This window comes from Toxorhynchites rutilus, chromosome 1 (assembly GCF_029784135.1).
Source record: "Toxorhynchites rutilus septentrionalis strain SRP chromosome 1, ASM2978413v1, whole genome shotgun sequence".
Taxonomy (NCBI): Eukaryota; Metazoa; Arthropoda; class Insecta; order Diptera; family Culicidae; genus Toxorhynchites; species Toxorhynchites rutilus.
Genome location: NC_073744.1, coordinates 48,899,546 through 48,918,390, shown reverse-complemented (window position 1 = coordinate 48,918,390; position 18,845 = coordinate 48,899,546).

Sequence of the window (18,845 nt, the reverse complement as noted above, 5' to 3'; positions counted from 1 at the left end):
TTCAAGGCGTGTTATACGGCATAGAAATCTCGACTAGGTACTACTAACAAAATGACGCAAGTTATACCTATGTTGAGAAGGCAAAAGTTCGACTGGGAACGTTAGTACCATCCAAGAAGAAGAAGAAGGGTGAGTGATACGATTAATTGTAGCAAATGAAATTGAAATGGAACTTCAATGTTCGTGAAAATTCATACCAATGACCGATCGTGTATTGTGAAAAATTTAGCACAAGTGTAATTGTAAAATTGTATAGGGTAGCAGTTGTGTTAAAAATGTATTGATATATGAAACAATTTATTTCAATTTTCATAAATAAAAACCAAGGTGTGTTTCCGCTCGAGAACGGATCGTTCGGTTTAAGCTGTCTGTTTTGTTGTGTTCATTTTCACCCAAGGAAGAAAGTTCATGCGTCGAGAACAAATTGGAAAATTGGAGAAATATTCGAGAAAGTGATTTCCTCTACATATATTATTAGTTGTTAGCCCAATTAAAATTCGCATTGGGTTGAAAAAACGCTCAGAAAGTAAAAATTAGAAAACAAAATTACCTTTTCCATTTCAAATATGTTTTCTCTATATTAAAGTAACATGTTTTTACTGATGAGAAAAATTGATAATTGTATTCGGTATTGGTAATTATCTTATATTACATTGGTGAGTTTTTTTTTCTTCATTTCACCCATACATAACACAGGAGGCATCTCGTCTAGGGTCACAGAGGGCAGTTTTCATCATATCTCATTCCACTTCGGCATCTTCTATCTGATACGCACCACCCACGACTGTTTACCGTACTTCTGTTATCATCACTTGGTAAACACTGGTGGAATGAACAAACAATACCCAACTACCAAACAAAATTGCCCTTCTCAGGGCCACCAAATCACGATGTAATTCTTCAAACATAACCAAAATCAACAGATAGCCCAACGGAATCCTACGTCAACTATGCGGTCGTGTCTCGGACACAACCCTCCTTCGAATTTTTTTCCGGAATCCGTCAATAATACGTGAGATAGAGGAGTTAGCGAACCATTAAAGTCAAAATAACGAAACTAGTACCCAGGATGTGTTGTTTCTGTGCTGCTTTTAGAAACTGCTATTTTTACGGTGGCACGACTGCGAAGGAATATATATATATATATATATATATATATATATATATATATATATATATAATATTTCCATTTTCAGACAACTCTATGGCAATACAGCGGATTTTTGTATTTCAAAAAAGCCCTGGCCAAAAACGTTTTCAGCCCCTTTTTGTGCGGATCACGTGCGAATAACCATTCCATGGGTAAGTCGCTCTTTAGGTAAAACCGAGTGATCATTTGAAGCCTTTTTGCGAAACGATTAAATACTTTTTGTTTTGAATTCCGAAGGGTTTAGATTTGATGGACAGCGATCGCCATTCTCGGATGCAAAATCCAACCGTATTATACCAAGCACAGTTGTGCGTGAAAGTATCTATCTGGAAGTACTATCTGAAATAGAATTCAAAATTAATAAATACAAAGCAAACATAGGGCCCTATTCCAGAAAACGAGACGAGCAATTCATCTCGTCTCGACTTCAGTCACTGTCGAAACGAGCAAAATATCCTATTCCAGTACACGAGTTTCAATGGAATGTTTTATTAGGTAGACTGGTAGAGCTCTTTCATTTTTGACGGATATAAATATCAATATTTACATTTGGTTGTGACAAGATGTGTATATTGGTTGTGATCAAGGTGTATATATATACGTGTATAGGTGTGTATATATATGTACACCAGCATCATCGTCACTTTAATATGAAGGGAAATACGGTTTGTAGAGCAGCGGTTGTTTGTTTTGTTATTGCCTGATACCTGGTGTCCAGACCAAAAATAAGGTGTTTACTCGAATCATTTTATTGAAGAGAGCTATGAGGACCTGGGTGTGAAGATTGGGGCTAGACAGCGCAGATAATTTTTGGAAAATATGGTGGCAGAAAACTCAAATTATAAAATGATATTCAGAACGAATTTCACTTTTAGCATTACCAATCGGCCCTATGAACCAGGATAATACTATATTTTATACGTTCGAGAATTCATTATTGAAGGCAGCTTATTACCGCTGCCATACCATAGTGAGTGGTACACCTAGCAAAAGCATGTGCAACAATAACAACAGGAGCAGTAGCAAAAATGAAGACATCCTATGAAACAGCTTATCCTATATAAAACATAGGAGTAGATCGCTTATCTGTTTCTGTGCAAAGTAAAAATTGGCCATCACAAAGTTTTAGCGAATTGTCAATGCGCAAGAAGCATTAAAAACCAACAAATAATGACTACAGAGTGCACTGCCGACACCTTGCGTGACCATAAAGGGATATAGAGTATGACGAGTATTATGGTTTCTTGATACCCAAACTGTTCGATGTTTATTTTTGAAACTTTTACTTACTGTTTAATATTTCTACGCGGCGTGTGAGGTGAGATGACAATTGTCACATCACCATCACGCAACTCTCCTCACTCTATTCCTGCAGTCGTATCGGATGCCGTGAGAAGTTCATTTTATGAATGTGAGAGGATGAACAGCAAGCGACAAGGTGTTCATTCTGCTGGTTGCCAAATCAGATCAAAGATGTCACATTCGCACATATGTCTACGAATTCACAAACATTTAACTTATGTCACAATGTTTTATTCCAGCTGCAGGCTGTTTAAAATAGTGACAAAACATTATTGGTTCCAAATGATAAACGAAACTGGCCAGTTTTGCAGACATTAGTTCATATTTACAGATATTTGTAATTTTTTTCGCAAAAATTTAAGATAAAACATCTGGCATCCCAGAATTTTATTTATTTCGCTCAGAGGTCAGATATTTGTTTTGTCACAGTCAGTGCTTTTTCGTTGTGTATCGGGACATTCTGTCAAATTTGCAGCCATTTGATTGGGATTTAGTTTGCTCAACAAGCAGAGTAAAACAGATTATTGTAGCCTTTCGTTTGTTTTTGTCGTAGTTGCTGCTGCTCTCTGCGCTCTGTGTTCAATTGTTGCTCTGGCTCCGGTTCCGGCGTTTATCACGGCTCCTAGGATGTGTAAACGTGAAGAAGGAACTTACGCCATTCAGTGGCGTCGACTTTCGGATTTGGTAAATTAATAAACACAAACGCTTATTCGTACAAGCGTCGCCTCTCTACTGTATACTGTCAACTGACATCTATATTCAAAGAAAAGACTCTCGGGGCTTAAATACTAGTTTACAAAAATAGGCTTAAACTCTACACAGAATATTTACAAATTATGCTGGGCGGAGCATCGCACCAGCAGTTAGAGTGGGCTGTGATGGCCTTGGTCAGACGCGTTCTTCGGAGAGAGAGAGAAAGCACTTCTTTGTGGGTCAAAGTAAATAGGAAAAGAAAGTGCTGAAACATGTGTGCCGGATGCGCGCCACATGTTTGGTTAAATTTCTGCTGCTAGCTAAACTCGCAGCGGGGCGGAAGGAAGACAAACTCGCCGCTGCCCTTGGTGCGCGTCGAGTTATACAATCATAAATAGTAAACGAACCCTTGGGCCAGATTGCTGGCTCGGGTATCGTATCACATTTTATGTTTATATCGGTAGTTCGGTGATGACTCGGTGCTAGATAGACGAAACGCAAGATCCACGTAATAGATAAATTGTAGAATAAATAAATTGATTCCATGTGATGGAAATATTTTCGGAGTACTTATTCGTTCGATCGAGGGATTTCAACACAACAGATTCTCCACCACCTCCACAAGAAATTCAAACTGCTTGCAATTCGTCACAAGCACTGTAAAAATTGATGATAAATTGAATTAAATGATACATTCAATGCCATAACTATCGACTCTTTACGACCAAAACGACACTTACTATTTCTCTTCCATTTTTCATTTGTTTTTGTGCCTGTCGACACCTCAAGACATATCGATGATTGTCTCCTAGAAATCGCAGTTCATGTGACACTTGTCACGTAGATTTGAGAGCGGGAATGCGGTGAGAGTTGATTCAAGTGAGATTTCTCACAGCATACACCTGGTAGAATCGCATGACATACGTGACAATTGTCATCTCACCTCACACGCCACGCAGAATCAGGCCGTCTATGTAGGCTTTACATATATCATAAAATATCTACGTAAATATCATTTTTGAAACCAAGAGTGGAACTATATTATCATTTAATCTGGTAGCGGTAACAAACAACGCATACTGTTGCCTTTTCATGCAAAAAATTGTATGTGTGATAGATGAAAGTATTCTAAAAACTTCCAGTGAGGGTGAACATTGAAAATAATGTCTGAATAATTTGAAAAAAAAGCCCGTGAAGCCCGTTTAAAGGCGGGGTTAGGTTGTAGAGCGTTAAACGTCTTCGGAAAATGTGGATGAAATCTGAATGAATTATTGAATAGACCTCGTTTTCATCAGCTCGAATGAGTTCCAACTTGCAATTAGATTTCGTATTTTGAATTTCAACATTTTTCAAATTTTAATGATTTTTTTCCTGAAATATATTATCTGTCAATGTTTACAATATGAAAAACATCATGTTCTCACATGTGTGTAACCGTATGTGGTATTTCATTAAACCTCCGCCCGCGAGGCTTTTCTGCTTTTATGACGGATTTTCTTTCGCGGAACATCCAAACTACCTCTTCTTGCAGCCGGAATTATTAAGGTGTTGTTTTCTTCTTCGTTTTTCGTTTTTCATTTTGTCTATTGATTAGCGTTTCGGGTTACTGTTCGATTGTATCCGTCTCGGAAATGTTATCATTATTTGACAGCTGGCGGCCATCAATCAATAACTCTGGCTCCATCTCGGAAATGTTGTTGACGGTGGCACGTAGGATAAACTACTTCACTGCGGAGTGAAACTGCTCAATTTCTGCAGGATAGGTTTTAGTATCTGCTCTTGATGGTGAATGCATTGGTCACTCTTGAATATGCATACGGATTAAAAATACGGCTAGTATTGAAACGGTTTCTCAATAAACTTACATGTTGTAGCTCAAAAACGCCATCCCACTCTTCCAGTGCAGTTTTATATATCCGAACAAAAGCTTTTTTAATAGCTTTGTCGACAGCTACTTTCTTCATTTGATTGAACAGTTCACCCTTGCCGCTTGCATCGAACCAATCCCAGATTTTTCTGGTTTCATTCACATTCGCCGCTTCGAATCATAACAATACTTTCCTTCCATTCTTGGTATGGTTTTCAGAATAACACTTTTCTTTTAAGACCACTTGTAACATTAATTCATTAATTTACAAACTAAAAGCATCTAAAGCTTAGACTCCGTATTAGATTGTATAGTATCTCCAATCTGTATATTCTATGGGTGACTTAGTCGGCGACAGTCTGTTTGTAAACAACACCGACAACAATTCCAGTATGGCTCAAAGTACATATCGCTTGATTACATCACCTGATATTTATATATATACATTTATATATACACACCTTGATCAAAACAAACTCAGCTCGTCGGGTTGACAGTTCAGTCATCCGTCGGCTCAGACGAGTTACTCGTCTGTTTTTTGTCGAGCTCGTCATCTGGAATACCAAAACAAACGAGACGAGCGCTCGTCTCCTCGACTCCTTTTTCTGGAATAGGGCCCATATTTTCTATACTCACGAAACCTGACCCTCAATCCAGTTGTTTTTGTTCGAGATGACAGTTTACCATTGAAGAAAAAGAAACCACCAGTGATGCCGATTCGTTTCGCTAATCATTTCGTATTTTCGTTCAAAGAACAAGGGGAGGCAAGACGGGAATGTTGTTCCATGTTAGGTCGATATTTTGGTCGTCGACTGGATTGTGGGTCATTGAGTGAGATGCTACGGTTTCATCGATTCTCACCCTTCGGCTAAACACAGTTACTCGGAAAGCCTCCACAAAAGATCGGCAACAGGATTTCTTGTAAATAAAACTCACGAAATGTAAATAAAACTCACGTTTGCAGCCCTCATGGAGGATCGAAAAAGAAAGCTAAGCAAAAGGGGGGAAGAAGATAATACAAATTGCAAGTAGTGTTGCAATGGCGATTCTTTTCGCATAACCAGAACACGATTACCGTCAATTGTAGAGCACAATAAAATCCACGGCATCGTTGAACCAGTTCTACCAACACAGTGTGTCAATTCGCTTCCGGATACGATTTAATCAATTTGTGAGTGGCCATAAAATTGTACAGCTTCCGTTAGGTGAATTGGCACTGTTCGTATTTATGGCCCGTTTTTTTTCTAGAAGCTACACAAACTTGCCTCCTCATTTGTGATCATTAGTTACATTGTTGCAATAGAATCGTACGGGAGGGTCAGGAAATACTTCGATTAGGAGGATCCAAACAAAAAAGAACATTGTAGAGCGATTGTGGGCACGTTTATCACGAGATTGTGAAAAAAACGGATACGGAAACGGAAAAAAGTACATTCGATTTTTTCCCTTGGAATGAGGCAAGCTGATGTTCTATTTGTCCAAACCTGTCTACATTGTATCCAACGTATTATTATAATTTGCACTATTTGTGTGAACTAAGTTCCGAACTTCGAGATTCAAACGAATCAGAGGCTGCCCAGAATCGCTTCTACGGTAACTTTTTCCATTACTTCATTACGACCAATGTTAAGTCATTTTAATCTACGGCTTATCGATTCAAATAGTACTATGTGCATCCTATGAATTGTTCTAATGGACTGTTCAATCGGATAATCGCCTCTTGAGGAATGGAAAACATTCACAGCAACATCAGAAAGGCAAATACCGTCGGCATGAGAATTCAATTAAAATCGCATAAATATAATTGATGATTCTATTATGAAACGGCGCAAACTCCACGAATATTTACGCGCAAGCTGAAAACACAACACCGACCACGTCATTAATGGTCATTAATCTGCACATTAAAATAATCTATCACCAATTATGCCGCGTTGCGATACCTTTTCAGTCTCTTCAGTTTACGTGCGTATATTCGCATTTCGCATGCCTTCTATGGAAACCTGTTCACCTGATGGGCTGCCGATGGAGATTACCGGCGTGTCATCTGGTGGCTTTTAGTCAGTGCATGTTCTCAGGTAAATTCATCGTGAAATTCATCATCATAACAGTTACTATTAAACACTTTGTAAAAAGCAGTACACGCGAACCATCGTTTAGCACGGGCAGAAAATCATAACCTTTTGACAGCATCACGAAGAAATTAGTCTACATACTATAATAATTTTGCCGGACCCATAGAAACGTTAAAGAAGGTTTTTCAAGATTCTGCCAGCTCAAGTAACTATATAAGAAAATACGTCGAGTCAGGTAGAATTCATGATTCACGTTTTCTACTTGAACTTCAGCGCCAACACTGGTGTATCTTTCTCACAGTGCATCAATTGATCTCAGTCAGTTGCCCTGGCATAGCAAAATACACCAATTATGTCACATAAAAGTCATCAATGATAAACGGTTCGAAGGCCACGGCTTCTGTTCAATCCCCTATTCCCTCGACAAACTCATGTTTGTGCTTTTCTACGCGCGCTCAGGGGTTCGATCCATCCGCCCGTCTATAATTAATGTCAATAATCATTGCGAGTCGGTTCGACCTGCAGTTGCAGAAGCACTCCACTCCTCAAAGTGCGCCTAGAAAGCCGATTAGGCGACATCCAATTATCGGTCCGGCGCAATTGAGTGATTTAATTTGAGCGCTTATCACACCTGCTCACAACAACAGCTCGAACGCTCTCACTCTCAAAGAGGGGGAAAAAGCAAATATTTTCACAGTCACTGTCATACAATCCTGCGAATAGGAAAAAAGGGGTTTACAGCCCGCGGCAAAGTCGTTGGCAGGACAATTACCCAGTTTTCAGAGAAAATTGTCTTGCATGTTGCGTTGACACTGACAGCGCCGTTCTTGTTTTTTCCTAATTGGTGCTTAAAAGGTAAAGTAAATATAACTACGATTACATGATGGGCTGGGAGCGAAGACTACTTAAAATAGAACGTTCTGTGTTCTACACCGCTTTTTCTTGCTTACGCGGAATGTCTGAAATTCGAATGGGTATGATGTTTTTGGCAATAGGTTTGTTTAAGCTAGACACAATTAGGCAACCCTCAACCATAACTTGGCAACCACACCGGGAGTTGTCATTCTGGTTAGTAAAAGAACAACCTAGAACAACGCACCCCCAGAGTAGCAGCCGGTTCATAAAGTTGGCAACGCAGTAGTAACTTCATCGCAAGGATGCTATTTGCAGCAAACGTCAAAACTTTGTTTGGTTCTCTCCGTTCAGCACTGGTTGTGATTAAGTTGTTTTATAAAATAGTGATTTTTACTTTTCTTTTGACGACTCGTGAGTTTCTCAAAACTCGGAACAAACAATCGTAACAACAAAAACAAACATCCTCGTTTGATAACCACCTGTGCGCAAAAGAAGATAGTTAAATGGCAACCATGATAGCAACAACCGGTGCGAAAATGGGTTGCTATCCAAAATAGCAACGATTATAGTTGCGAAATAACCAAAGCTTATAGCAACCCACCGGTGGGGATACTCTAATACAGTAGTGGTTCGCTAACTGAGCTGGAGAGACAACCCTATTATCGAATTCCACTCGCTAACTGAGCTAACATGTCGAACGTCAAATAAAACTGGGAGAAACTCCAATAATTTTTTTGATTGGCACTGGAAAAAAAAATCGAGCACTTGTGAACGCTCCAATTTAACCATAAAGGTTATCTGTACAGTGTAACGTTTCTAATTTCATTTTCTCAGCGTTAAACATCGTGAAATTGGATAAAGGGTGTGTCACATCAAATTGCATCACGGAAAAAACGCTGTAGAAATTTAATTTTTAGGAATTATATCTTCAGCTTTCGCTTATAATCAGATAAGAGTGTATAGATCACGTTGGCCATGCTTCACTGTCAATTTTTCGTAAATTTGGAAAAATGTCGTCAAACGAAAAAGAGCGTCGTGAATTAATCCTGTGCACTCATTTCGAGAATCCGGAGTTGTCACATCGGGACATCGGTATGATGCTGGGAATCGTCCAATCCACGGTCAGCAGAGTACTGAAACGATACTTCGAGAACCTAACCATCGACCGGAAGGTGAAGAACGGCAAAAATGGATGCTCCGTCAGTGAAAAAGATCACAAGCGCGTAGTTAAGCAGTTTAGACGTGATCCGAGAAGTTCGGTCCGAGATGTCGCCAATAAGCTGAATTTGTCAAGTTCATTCGTCCAGCGGACCAAGCAGCGGGAGGGCCTGCGTACATACAAGGTTCAGAAGGCTCCTAACCGCGACGAAAGGCAAAACATGGTGGGGAAGACGCGAGCCCGGAAGCTGTACACCGAAATGCTGACGAAGCCGCATTGCCTGGTAATGGACGACGAAACCTACGTCAAAGCGGACTTTCGTCAGCTGCCGGGCCTGTTGTTCTTCTCCGCAGAGGACAAATTCAGCGTTCCGGAGAAGATTCGCAAGCAGAAACTATCCAAGTTTGCCAAAAAGTACATGGTGTGGCAAGCGATCTGCTCTTGCGGAAAGCGGAGCGCCCCCTTCGTGATGACCGGCACGGTAAACGGGCAGGTTTACCTTAAGGAGTGCCTACAGAAGCGCTTACTACCACTATTGAAGCAGCACGAGGGCCCGACCATCTTCTGGCCGGATCTCGCTTCGTGCCACTATTCAAGGGACGTGTTGGAGTGGTACGAAGCCAACGGGATCACCTTCGTGCCAAAGGAAATGAACCCGCCCAACGCGCCGGAGCTTCGCCCAATAGTGAAATATTGGGCGATTATGAAGCAGGCCCTCCGGAAGCACCCAAAAGTTGTCAAATCGGAGGCGGACTTCAAGAGAAAATGGATTTCTGTTCAAAAAAAACTACAATCTGACGTTGTACAGAACCTTATGGACGGGGTAAAGAGGAAGGTGCGAGCATACGGGCTTGGGCTCGAAGTATGAATAAAAAGAAAATGCCAAAAGTTGTTTAATAGTTTTTATTTTTCTGTCTAAAATTTTCAAAAGGATCGGTCTACTGGGCGAATTTCTACAGCGTTTTTTCCGTGATGCAATTTGATGTGACACACCCTTTATACAAAAGTTTTCCACTTCGAGCACATCGTGAAAATTGTCCAATTTTAAACGCTTATTGCTCAGTCATTTCATGATGGTTTGATTAAATTTTGGCGTCAATCGATTTCGGCACTTCATAACAATTTTCTATATTGAAGAAAATAATATATTTCATGAAACTAACTATCGAACAATTGTAAAATCTCAACCCCTTTCCTACTGGAAATGCCCACTTCTGATTGGTCGAAATTGACGACACATGCACGGGTCCCTAACAGAGTCATCAAAACCAAGCTGCCTGGGGGAAAATCAACATTGCAAATATATGAAAGTAGGAGATACTTTTTTTCCCATCGAAAAGTGTTCCCTAACAGAGACATTAAAACCAAGCTGCCTTGGGGGAAATCGACATTGCAAATACATGAAAGTAGGGGGAGTTTTTGTTCCCACCGAAAAGTGTTCCCTAACAAAAACTAAAACCTGGTGGCTACCTGAGGGAAATCGGCATTGCAAATATATGCAAGTCGGGGGCATTTTTATTTTGCAAATAAGGTGAGTGATACGCATTCTAGCAAATAAAATTTAAATTTGGAAATTTAATGTTGGTTGCTCCGTGAAATTTCATTTCAATGACCGATCATGCATTGTGAAAAATTTAGCACAAGTGTAAGTCTAAAATTTATATGGTAGCACTGCCGTTCTACGCATAGTTGTCCCATGTTCCAGAATCAGCAACTGAGAAAAACGCAATCAATGTTTTCTCGCATGTTTGTCTACCAAAAGCTTTAAGCATTTCAATTTAGCGATACACCGGGTTTTTTATAAGCACAATATTATTGTTTGATGAAATGTGATGATCCCCTCACTGAATCAATGAAGCGGGTTTACGGGTTTACGGGTACGGGTTTAAAAATTCATGGTGGGACTGTTATGCCTAGAACATCAACATGGGACTATTGAACTTGATGTTGTTTTATTATATACTGGGAACAAACGGGAACAATTATGCATAGGAACATCGTTTTATGAAGAAATGAGCGATTTGCAACACCTTTGTAGAATATAAATCTCATTTTTAATAGGCATTCGCTAACAAGGTGTACACGTGTTCTGTTAAACTTTTTCTTATTTGTTTGAGAATTAGTTCGTTCTTCCAAACCAGAGAAGAGTGCATTAGCCCTGCTGAAAGCGTGGTATTAAATTCTTATACTTGAACCGATTTATTTATTACGGATCGTCAAAAAATACATGGCGAGACAAATCTCAAAAAAAATCAAGCAAGAAACCGGCTGTGCGCCGCAAAGTGGAAGAGAGACGAAATTGCCGAAAAAGATTGCCTGACTAATTTCCAACAACGATGAGAATGTGAAACTTTCATCAATTTCATTAATGACATTTGTTAACTGTTTTTATTTTAATTTAATTATGAAAGATTCGTTACTTTCGTTTTTGTGAGTGAGGAGTGCGTAGGAGGAATGTGGGAATGTGGAAATGCGTATGTTTACGTGCGAGTATCATCCCTCTTTGCAATCATCATTCTTACAAACGCATTAGAACAAAAGTCGTTCATTTTGAGAGTCGCGTAGCATTTTGTATTTCTGGTACAATTTGCAATGAAGTGCTCCTCTAATTTACTCCAAACTTTGAAATCTCGATTAAAGAACGACTGAACGCAACAAAACATTCACAGGTGTTACATGGATACACTACGCTAAACATTTGCCTGTTAACATTAGATCTTACTGCAATGTTGGCAAAATTTCAGACGATTTTCTAAAACTTTTCTGATTTTTTTTGCCAAAGCAAGAAATTAAGATTCTACAGAAGTTATTGGAGTTTTCAAAACCGCCTCCAGATTTGTGGTGCGATCACTACTCATTCAATTATTCATCATCAAAGACGAAGGGGTAATTTTTCATTCAGACAAAAAAATCTCTGTATGGAAAGGTCCTACAGGAACGTTTCAGGAACCAAATGAAGGCTGGTTGATACGGATTGGATTTTTATTTAATTTTTGGATTTGCTATTGATTAGGTTAGTGAAAATTGTGGTAGTCTACAAAATCTTTGAAAAACAGAAAAAAAACGATTTTTATATTTCTTCGCGATATTGTTGCCCACTACACCTGCACACACCAAGGTAAAAAAAAAACCTTCTTCTTCTTCTTCTACTACTACTACTACTACTACTACTACTACTACTACTACTACTACTACTACTACTACTACTACTACTACTACTACTACTACTACTACTACTACTACTACTACTACTACTACTACTACTACTACTACTACTACTACTACTACTACTACTACTACTACTACAACAACTACTACTACTCCTCATACTACTACTACTACTACTACTACTACTACTACTACTACTACTCCTACTACTACTATTACTACTACTACTACTCATTTTTATTACTACAGGCTGGACTCGATTATATATATTCGCTATTTCACTTTCAACGTTAATTTTCGAATCCAATACATAATCGAATCACAAACAAGCTATTTTTCTATTAATGTTTGGCATTAATGCAATAATGAAAAATTTTTTTTCTTAAGATTCGATTATGTACAGGATTTCAAAATAATTGTTGAAAAAAATGGTCGACTATATACAATCGAGTCCGACCTGTACTTAGTTGAGATTTCTATGCCAAACAACACGCCTTGAATGCATTCTGAGTGACACGCTCTAAAATACGCGTGACCACTGTGCAAGTCGAAGGAAATTTCTTTGACGAAAAATTTCCCCGACCAGAACGGGAATCGAACCCGAACCCCCGGCATGTTAGGTTTGACGCTAACCACCCGGCCACGGGAGCACACAGGATCAATATATGTGTTCAAAAGTATGTTCATCCTTTTTGTATGCGTTGATTTTTCACGAAGTGATTATTGACATTCACTTAAAATTTTTGACTTCGCACTCTGTTGTTTTAATTTTTTTTTTGTTGAGTATAGGGTAAATGATCTTGGCTTGTCCAATTTGGGGTGTTCAAATTTTTATGTTTTTTAACAATTTTCCTTAAAGAAGAATTAAGATCATGGTTTGACCACCTCTGATCATGGTTTGTCCGGTTTTAGAAATCTCCATTTTTGAATGAAAACATTCGAACTCACAATTAGATGTTGCATTTATCATTGCTTGAGTTTACTGTCATCATATTGATTCATTCATAATTTAGGCTTTCTTCAGAATATTTCCTTTTCTTGGGCATTTTAGAAGTGTTCACCTCAACACAATCAACACAGAAAAACCATACTTCTGCTATGCGCAAAGCACACCATAAACAAACATAAACAAACTGCAGCGCGCCAAGCGGTTGCCATAGAAATCATGTGGACAAAACAACATTCTTGAATTGGACAACTCATGATCAGAATTGAGTTCATCAAAATGCGTTAATTTAATGGTTTAGCTATGTAAATCCGATACAAATGGTGAGCAAGCATGATTTTTACAATATTTATAAGTGTTGTAATCCAGAAAAGGTCTGAATACGTGCCAAATAATCATCTGGTGATCGATTAAAAGTTATTGTGTTATTGTGTTATTGTGTTTTATGTGTTATTTTCGAAATAAAACAAAAATAGAAGTTTCTTTTAACAGTGCACACTTTCTCCATATCCGCGTTGACGACATTAAGTTTTGTATTACGAAATGGGGGAGTAGGCATGACAATATGGGTTTCCAGAAGAAATAAAAATAAAAATTATGAATGAAGATTATTTTTCCCAAGTTAGATTAGTACTCTATGTAAATGAAAATCAATTTTGCTTGCTGGTAGTGAAAAACTATCATACAAAAATTGATAATTATAATTATAATGGTAAGTTTTGATGAGAATATCTGAAAATTCATAGAGGATAGTTTAAATTAGGGTCATAACAACGTACTTCTAGTAGGTAAATAACGTCAAGAAATTTTTTTTATTCAAATCTTATTAATTTAGAACTGCCATAGGGCCGACTAATCTGATAGAGAAGAGATGACCTCATACAAACTAATGTCGTATCCAGATGTCGACACCATTCCTCCGTCAACGCGAATAGCCCCAATAACTTCAAACATCACGGAAGACACCAAATCAATCAGACCAACTGTTTCTTAGTTATATATTTTTGAAAATTATCAAACATTTTTTGCTTAGGCCCTTCTCAAAAGTAAGACTGGAGTCAAAATGGAAAACCCATAATTCAAATTGGCTTTTTGATCATAAAGAATTCGTCTGCAAAATTTGAGCCAAATAAAAAAATTTAAAAAAAAATCGGAATGGAATCGCTCTTATAATTAAAATCAATTCAAAATAACTTTGATTTCAAATTTGATTTGATGGTGCTTCATGAGGTGAGCCAAAACAATAGGGGCGCATCAAGTTTTCGTAAATTTATTTTACAGTAATTTTTCCACACTAATCTTTCAAAATATCTTTCCAGAGACAAACACCTGCGATTCATGCTAAATAACATCTCTGGAAAATCTACACGATATCCAATAACAAAACTTTACTCATTCAAATCATTCCACGAACGCCACAAAAATTGTTTCACTGAAAACAAGTTTGCTCTATTTCTTGGTGCGATAAATCACTGCCTGTTGGCGTTTGATGCTCTACAACTGGTTATTGGTCTGTGATGATCCTACATAATAGCAATAAATCTACGGGCTATTGCTTCCTCGAAGCTTCACAATATATCTACGGACTTAACCAGTAGGCTAGAATAAGAGTGAATTGTCATTGTAACGAGTGTCACTTTATCACTTTCCAACTTCACAGCGCCCCCACAGAGTCCCGAACGAGCGACAGACCCAGCCGCCACGCAAGTTCTCCCGTGCACAGATTCCTCCTCGGAAGACGATAAAGATTTATAGCTATGCCATACTTTCATGAGGGTACCAATGGCGAGAAAGACTACACAGCGATTCGCACGCATGCTCACACTCGGCGCATAATGCATGCACGTGAGGTGGAACCGCAATGTGCCTGGGTTGATAAGCTTTCCACCTCTATAAGATTGCTCCTGCTGGGCCACAAGTGACTCCCAAACGCGCGGTGTGTGGCTTTCGTTCGCAAAACAACATTTGATGCATCGAGGTTTCTCGCCCTGGCGAAACTTGGCTATCAAGTTTTCGGAACGGTAAAATCCACTTTTTCCAATTCATAAATATAATAGCACCATTTGGCACTAGTGGCTTAGTTTCGTACGTTACATTCACAGTGGTGCAGTGTAGCGCCGCGGGGGAGCTCCGATGATGCAGAGCAGTGGAAGTTAGGTCGCCAGGTTTTCTCTTTCATTCGCAGGACTTGATGCGGGTTCAATATCGATCTCCAGTTGCGATTAACAATAAAATTATATTTTCAATATATTTCAGTTCTTACGACGAGAGTCCACTGAGGCAATGATGTAGTCTGCGACATGACCGCACGCTAACCACAATCTTTTCATCGAATCAATCCTTCTACAGAAGAACCATTCCAGTGTGACATTTTTTTTCTCGTTTTTGTTTATAAATCACACGATTTCCAAATAGCAAACTTTGACAAAGTAAAATTGAGACAATTTCCTACAAAAATCTCCAGTTGGAGAATATTTTACAGTTGAATACTAATACTTTTGTCACGTGACAACGTCTCTTTTTGCGGTTTCTGATAATGACGTATTCTCAGTCTCGTTTCAAAACATACCAGTGAATTTTGTTTTATGATTTGACAACACAAGGTAAACGTGGATTCCTGATATTCAGTTTCTCCGAAAAACTCACGAGAACTTTGCAAAATCGGCATGTATTTTGTGACGTGACAACACGTTCGAAAAAACAGTCTCCACAAAGCGTTGTCACGTCACACAATCAGCAAGTTGTATTAAATAAGAATTTCACCGTATTGTAGCGAGCTGTATTCTATTTTTTATGTTTTTTATTACTCTGAAAACTTCTCACTCTCCTCTGAGATCTCCCCTTCCCCTTCCAAAAAGTCCGTCCTATAGGCGAAGGTGGACCTAACGCGACCGGTGGTCCAGAACCTACCCCCTTTTGCTTCCTACCAAGTTTCCAGTAGTGTCAAATGAAAGGTAATGCAGTGACCTTTTTCTGGCTCTCTTCATTCTAGGGTTTTAGCGCCTTTTTGCGTTTCCATTGCTCCAAAAGTAGAGATGAAATATTTTTGACCGGTAGGGAAAATGAGTTCAATGTTCTCTTAGATTGCGAAACATTACAAAACAAGGCAATTTTTTTATTATGGCATGTTCATCAGAATAAGCTATATAAATTGAATCTACCTGTTTCCTATACACTGTGTTTCACATCTATAGAACCACTCATTTTTTCCGAGTTTCCAGAGATATGTAAGAAGTCGGTAGAATTGAACTAATTGTAGAATTTTGCAAGGCCTGCGACCAACCCCACTATCTCGCAGGGGGACTATCGTGATACTGCTGCTTTACGTCCCGAGTACCATCAGGACTGGGCAAAAACGCTTATAGCGGCGCCAATTCGCTTAGAGGAGCTGTTTCCGGTTTTTTTTGTGACTTTTCTTGGGGACTGGCAATGCCCAATGCTCATCCCACCACACCCTAGACTGTTCCCCTTCACCAGTGCAAGCCAGAAAAATGATTTATGACGATAGAATTTCTGACCCGAACGGGAATCGAACCCCGAAGCTCCCATCTTGGCAAGCGCAACGCTTACCACTAGGCCATGGGGACCGCTATATAGTGTAGAATATTATAATTATCTTCATTTAAAAGACTGGCAATTTGAACTTTATTGTTGTGTTCAGGCGCAAAACAATCAAAAAAACCAAAATTCCAATGTTTCATAACTATACAACCAGATGGAAAAACTATCACTCCTTTACAAAATCAACGCCAATTTAACATGAATTACGATAAGTTTCTAATTCGCAGGTCATCTTTAGTTCTCAATAAGTTCAAATAACCCATTCATGGTTGTTACGACCAAGCTGCGCATCTCGTTCTACGCAGAGGATACTGCTGGTTCAAGCTCTTCAAATCACTCATACTGCTTGTAAGCTGCATCTACTATTCGTACGATCCCCCCTCATAAGGTCTTGATAGGGTTGTGATCTGGTAAACAAGCTGACCAGCCCAGAATCTGAAGCCCCTATTCAATAAACTATGTCTTGACTTTCCGGATTTCATGAATTGATGCCAAATTACCCAATTATCACGGTGTTATTGATGTAAAAACCAGGTGTATGGCACGATTGTCGCTATCTCACTCTACCTACCGTCATCGCATATCTCACTATCCCTCTGCTGTTAAACTTCATCATCGACATCACGATCAAGGCGCGTAGAAGTATATCCTAAGGTGGGCCAACTTGCTAAAACCACTCTTCAGCCATCTTGGAAGTCTACTGTGTTTTGTTTGTAAACAAAACACAATACGCTTCACGGAAATAATTCCCCTTCTGCTTTCTTCCGTACTGTTTTCATATACCACTCCCCTAACCAACTTAGTGACGAAACGGCCTCACCTAGTACCATAGACCCGTCTTGATCACGATATGTCAGATGGTGGTAAATTGGTAATTCGCGATGGTGTCGACGTCTGGTGGCGACTTCAAATTAGGGCCATAATTTGTGTCCCAAACTCGTTAGTGTAATCTCTATCAGATTAGAAGACACGAAGCCGGTTTTTAAATTTCAAAATTTGAATGGAAATTTTTACATCATGTTATTTAATTACTTAAAACAAGTATTTCTTACTTACATTCAACCATATGGCTATACAATTCCAAAATTGTTGCTGAATTTTTTCATTATAATATAAAATTGTCTTCATAAAAAATTTTTGGATGAGACTTTTTCACCAACTGCAAACAAATTTTTTTTTAATTCAAATAGAATACTAATTTCATATGGAAAAGCTAATTTTCATTCATAATTTTAATTTTGGAAACGTTCATTCCGACTGCAAATCAGCTATTCGTTGACGCTCCCCTAAACTAGTAAACGAATCACAATGCCGCCAACGCGGATCGCTGTTTTGAAGAAAATAAATGCTTTTGACGTTTGAGATGTTGGCATCAAAAACATGGCGGGTGTCATACAGCTGGTACAAACAGAAGTAAATCATTCTGAAGTACTTCGTTGCACTTCTGACTGTTCATTCTCTCATAAGCCTCTTTACAGTTTCCGGGTTAACTTTTCGGCTTGCAGATGACCACATTTTCTAGAAGTCATCGATTGAAAATTCTCCGCAAACCATAAAAATCTCATCTTCAAAGCTCCAAACACTGATGTGGAGACTAATGCCATGGGTTTCACTATTTCAGGAGAACTTCTCTAATAAAAAGAAATCGAGCTTGAACAGAATTTCTTCATACTGGAAGCACTTACCGAACGTGTCATGTAATTATTCAACTAGTAACTTCGCAGGCGGTAGTTTGATGGCTTGAGGAAAATATTTTCAAAACGGCCTGGTTCAGATAGCTTTTCATCAACACCAATGTACAATCAGAAGTGCAATGAAGTACTTCAGAATCATTTACTTCTGTTTTTGCATAAAGGAGGAGTGATCATACGAATAGTAGATGCAGCTTACAAGCAGTATGAGTGATTTGAAGAGCTTAAACGAGCAGTATCCTCTGCGTAGAACGAGATACACACTACAACATGGCGCAACTTGGTCAAAATCACTCCGAATGGGTTATTTGATCTGATTGAGAACTAAAAATGACCTAGGAACTAGAAACTTAATGTAATTCATGTGAAATTTAAAAA